Source organism: Elaeis guineensis, chromosome 6 (assembly GCF_000442705.2).
Source record: "Elaeis guineensis isolate ETL-2024a chromosome 6, EG11, whole genome shotgun sequence".
Lineage (NCBI taxonomy): Eukaryota > Viridiplantae > Streptophyta > Magnoliopsida > Arecales > Arecaceae > Elaeis > Elaeis guineensis.
In genome coordinates this window covers 115836578-115842577 of record NC_025998.2, presented here as the reverse complement: position 1 = coordinate 115842577, position 6000 = coordinate 115836578, and positions in this window count along the sequence as shown.

Below are 6000 nucleotides of genomic sequence, written 5' to 3'. Positions count from 1 at the left end.
CGGGAAAGCGCGGCCTGGTTTGGTATTTCGGCAGAATCAATCCCCAAATTTTTCAGCTTGTTGGCTTGATTGGTCAGACCTAACTGGCTCTTTCCATGCTTGACCGCGGAAATACTTACTACCTAAATACCTATAGCATATTTGGTTGACAAAAGTTAGAATTTGAAATGAAAATAAAAATAAATAATTTTTATTTTAATCATTTGATCAGAAAGAATTTTATTTTCATTCTAATTTTGAAAGATTTTAAGAGTGTCTTAATCTTCCAAAACTCAATCCCAACTCTTCTCTAGTATTCAAATTTTATTCTGATTCTGATTCTAATTCTGATCACGAACCAAATACATCAAGAAATAATTTCGATTTTCATGATAAGCTATTTTCATTTTGATTTCGCTCACGAACCAAATACACCTCTAATGTGTGAGGGGTACTTGGATTCAACCAGAGAAAGCCAAAAATTTGAAAGAATAGAGGCTAGCAATTGAAGACCACATCTTACTAGAAGTTGCAGTGATAGCCATAGAATGCTAACTAATATAACATTTTAGTAAACATGTTCTTGCTTGTTGGTCATATATAGCAACGCATGCCATTAGATACATTTCACAATTATCTTTTTGGAGTCTATAGAGTTGCATGTCTAGGATCACAAGATCGAATATGCTTGCTTATAATTTATTGAAACAATGGCTCATAAATCATAATTATAGATCATCATATCATCAATAGTTGCTTGACAGTATTTTTGTAAATAATAATTAGCTAGGAATCACCTCTTCTCCTCTTTTCCTTTTCCTCTACATTGCCAGCGACCGACGCAGAGTACACATGTTGTTGGATTTTGGGATTTGATGCATGCATATATGTTTCAAAAATTTTATTTTCTGAATACCGTAGTGAAAAATAAGATTCAAATAATTTTAATCTTAATTTTACATGCATAAAAATATAAAACCACATAATCTATTTTATATGTTGAAATTAATATATGCTGAAATTCAGATTGTGATCAAATCACATACCTGTTTTGCAATCTTTTTCTTTAAAACTAGATCTGGAAGAGCAGAGGCTCTCTTTTAGCCACACAAGTATCTGACCTCTATGAGTATCCACTCAGGATCAGTCTGAAACAGTCCTCTTTAATCTGAATTTTGGTTCACCAAAATTCAGTCTGCTGAATCTGAACGAAGCCTGGATCGCAATCAATACTCGATCTTTCTCTTTGATCTTCTTTTTTTTTCTCTTCTCTAGAGTTTCTCCTTACTATGTGCTGTTATCAGATGTTAGGAACCAACAAAGAAAAGGCACCCAAACTCCTTTGGACATGGAACTCCTTGGGATGCGCATCCCAAGGAAGGGGTGTATAGAACACCCAAGAGGAGAGAAAGAGAGAGGAAGAGAGGGCATGGGGAGAGCCTTTGGGTGTGAGGGGCTACTGATTTTGATGCTCTAGGAACTTTAGGGGAAGTCCCTTTAAATAGACATAAGGATTGAATCCTATTCAATCTCATAATACAAGTCCTACTTGCATTAGGATCCCTATTAACTTAAGTTATCCAACTTACATTAGGAAGCCCATTAGGTGCCAACAATTGGAGCCCTTGCACCCATAATTAGACACCCCAAAACACACCTAAGAGATGCCTCATATGAAAATAAAAGGCCCTCTAATCAATGGACACGTCCAAATTGATCAAATCAAGGTGGCGCGCCATAATAACTATCAAGGAGATTCATAAGGGACTTGCACTCTTAATTTATGTGATCCATAACCTTAGACACCCAATAATTAAAGTCTCATGAATTTTATTCATGTAGGTTATTAGCAGATAATTAAATTAGAATTAACTTATCAAATAAGTAATCCTAACGAAAAGAGGAATTGAGTCCAACCATATGCTAGCAAGGTTACCATGAACCCAATGGGTTTCTCTAAACCCAATTGACACTTCATAAGCTCAATTACTTATTCTAGGCCTAATCTCTTTGTTGTGTAACCTCATAGGTTCAATTATATCTGGTAGTGAGACATACAATGATCTTTATCATCGTATCATTGAAACTCTTTTCAATGGGTTAGAATAATTTCACTCTAACTAAATAAAGATTGTTGATCTAAAACAATCCTAGTGACTCTCACAATCCACTAATGACACCTAGCAGTATGTAGTGGCAACCCAATAGAACTGAAATGAACCTCTAGGTGTAGTTAATATGTGATTCAGTTCCTCTATCGTGAGTCCCGACTAGATGATAGGTCATGGATAAATCGTCAAACCACAACATCGGTCATATGATAGATTTAATCAGCTTAAGTCCATATGTGATTCTATGAAAATTTTTTTCCATCAATCACACTGCTATGGCCATAGACTTAAGGACTCAGCCTCTTAAATCCTATAGGACTACTCCCTTCTGCTAGGGTCGATAGATCTCATCTTGATGCACACCCCACTCCTACAGTGGACCAACTGTCGCCAACATTTACTACAAGGGCTCCTTGAGATCCATGTTGATGTGTCAGTTAAACTCCAGCAGCTTCACTGCGAGCAGTAATGTCATCTCAGATCAAAGGACCAGTCATACAACTACAGCATCGAGAAAGTCACTAACGAGTGAGCAGACATCCATGTGATTTTTGTGTTGGTCACTCTCAGTGCTAGTTGTTCTCTAACAACCATCTGCATTCTTGCTCCAGTGTCTCTACACTGCAGACTCGAGATCCATCTGTCCAGAGGAAGCGATTCATGCATTGATCTATCCAGATCAATCACCATCTCCATGATGATCCTATGACCAGAAGTAATTTAAGAATTAACCATCAATGACACATGTCTCAAATTCTCAATTCTTTGAGAATATGTGTTATCATCTTGTTAATCCCTTAGATGATTCATGGATACATAAATATGAATGGTAATATAACTGTCCAATAAGTACAAAATCATATCCTAGAGGTATAATATGCGTCAGCCAAAATTGGCTTCTAGGGCATACATCCAACAATCTTTCACTTGCACTAAAGCCAATCTGTTGTGTACCAAGCCCTATCTTCACAAGACAAGCTTTAGTCTTAAGCTAGCTAGGTGACTTACCAGTGGGCCATCCACATCACATGTGGAGTTTGCTTTCTGCACCTCTATATATTTCTACTCGAGGTAGTCATATGTTCTACTGTTCTATGTGCTTAAATATCTGATGAGACCTAGGCTCCTTAGCAAGGGCTATAGTGCCATTGTCTTTGCAGTATAGTGTCACGGTATCTGATGGTATGATAACTAATTCTGTAACTAACATTACAACCAGAATACATCCTACACATCTACAGTATACTCAGCTTTCATTGATCGATTATTTGAAATCCTTCCAAGATATTAACATAGGAACACATCCATGATGTAGATATTCTACCATCAACATCAGACATAAAGTCTGAATTGGTGTATCCTTCCACTCCTAGCTTTGATCTTTCTCCGAACATGTTCTCAGTTCTTCTTAAGAGCTTAAGGATGTTTTCACAGTAATCCAGCACTCACAGCTTGGATACAACGGATATCTACTTGTGACAATCATGGCATAATCAGTTCAAGTACTTTATGGCATACGACTATATCCGAGAGGGTAGCAGACATCTCTTCGAGATTTCTATGCTGAACGTTTTCAGTATTCGATCTCTGTACTTTATCTGTGAAAATACAAGCATCTAATTGCATCTCTCTCTATAGATCTTTAGGATGCTCACATTATATCTTCCATGAAGAAATTTATATTCAATCATATTTTAACCGATGTCAGTATTGGACACTCTCACTGATCCTTTTGAAACCCATAATTTCTCATATCTGATCAAACAATTTGATCATATCATTGAAATGAATGTTCTAACTCCAAGGGTATTGTGGTCTTTAGGATCACCTATCACAAGAAGTAAAATTCATAAGCTATTCCATATAGAAATCTTCAAAAGATCTCTACTTAAGAAAGCTATTTCATATCCTTACTTGGAGTCGATGTCTCACATCACCTCGTTGTAGGTTCTGGGATCATCTCTATGTTTTCTATCTCCCATGAGAAATGATTTTCTCTATATCCTCTGTTAAGCATATTCAAGTACCTTTCGAGAGAATTGAAGATCCTACTATATGTATGAGGTGGAGGAGGAATACACGTCTACTAGCTCATGATTAATATGTTCTTAAGATCCCAAGGCTCTCTGCTCTTCAGAGACACTCTCTTAGAGCTTAACTTTTCTCTCACTGCTTTATCTTGGTTAAACAGTTTTCCAAGAAGATAGCATTAAGTCTCAATCACATTGTAATCCCATTAGAAAATAATATCCCAAATTTTTTTAAGAAGAGCTTTATAGACCTATCCTCTAACATATCCACCTGCTGTCCTAGACACAGGCTGGATATTCTTGAATCTCAAAATAATCAAGATTCAGTTCTCACCATGTCATATCTTATACGGTGTGGTAGGAACAGGTTTAGAAAGAATCCAATTTCATAGAAATAAAGCATGTCCCTAAAGAAATATAAATAAATCAGTGAATTTCATTATGAACCAGATCATATCTCATATAGTCTCATGACTCTTCTTATCTCATTGAGCTGAGATTTACTAAGAGGGGTCTAATATGAAACAATGCCATTTTATAAGATAATCAAAAAAAAAATTTCAATGGTATTGCATCCTCGATTCGATCGAAGTATCTTCAAAAATTTTTTGATTTGTTTCTCTACTTACATCTAAAATCTTTGAACATTTCAAAAATTTTAGATTTATATCTCATATACAAAGTAGAGACAACTCTTTGGTTAGCACATCACATGGGCTACACACATCAAATGTGTACAAGGATAAGTATCTCAGTGATTCTTTTTCTCTTATCCCACAAGAGTAGCTTGGTCATATTTCTTCAAAGAAATAATGCACAAACTAGATTTGACTCAACAGTCAATGAGCCCAAGCTCATATTTTTTCAGTTTGTTAATCATTTCTTCTCCAATATGACTTAGCTATAGGTTCCATATATATTTTAAATTTTATCTCAATTTTGGATCTCTCAGATCCAATGGCATTCACTGATTGCTCAATTAAGTTCACATATATATTAACATGCAAATGATAAAGACTGTCTCTAAGAACTAAATCCAAACGATGATCACAAAGGACAGATACTCATGGTCGCAGCAGCAACTGTTGCTCTATAGCCAATTCAAGGGTTACTTCCTCAGCCTTCTACCTTCTCATCGACTCTACACTAGAGTCTGTAGCTCAACTAGAAGAAAAAAAATCGTAAGGACAGTATTGAGCAATTTCGACATACCTACTCTAGGTGTGTCTTTGTTTCCTTAGGCTCCCCAGATATTTATCTCTGAACTCTTTCAAGGTTTCTTTGTTATTAATACTATGACCAATTCATATAAAGTACCAGGATGGTCTTTCATATGGTAGTTTACCGTAAACTATCCATATAAACTAATCAGGGATTGTAGGATCAAATCCATAAGTAATTCTTTATGCATGGTCATGTCAAGCCTTTTAAGCTCTTTAATGTCCTCGATCATTATCAAATAACGATCATAGACTGACTGCCTATCATGCATCACATGCGCTGTGCGACTCTGATCACCTCATAATACTTATGGATGAATCAACATATCGTTGGCAGTATACATGTACTTATGCATAGTACCTATCTTTATTGTCATTGTCCATTCACTCGTCAAGTATAGCTCGTTGACTATGGGTTGGACGGGTTGTTAATATTAGAATAATCTAGTAAAAAATATTACTTAATTATTTATAATTAAGAATAATTCTTAAGTTTGTAAGCCAGTCTACGTACTCAATTTTGGTTAACCAATTGATATCTAGGATTCAAGCTAGAGGGTTGGAAGCTGACACAATAGCAGAGAGCAAAGATTCTAATTGGATGTTTGTATTTATTTTATAATTTTACTTTAGAGATTTTTAGATGCAAAAAGAGACTCT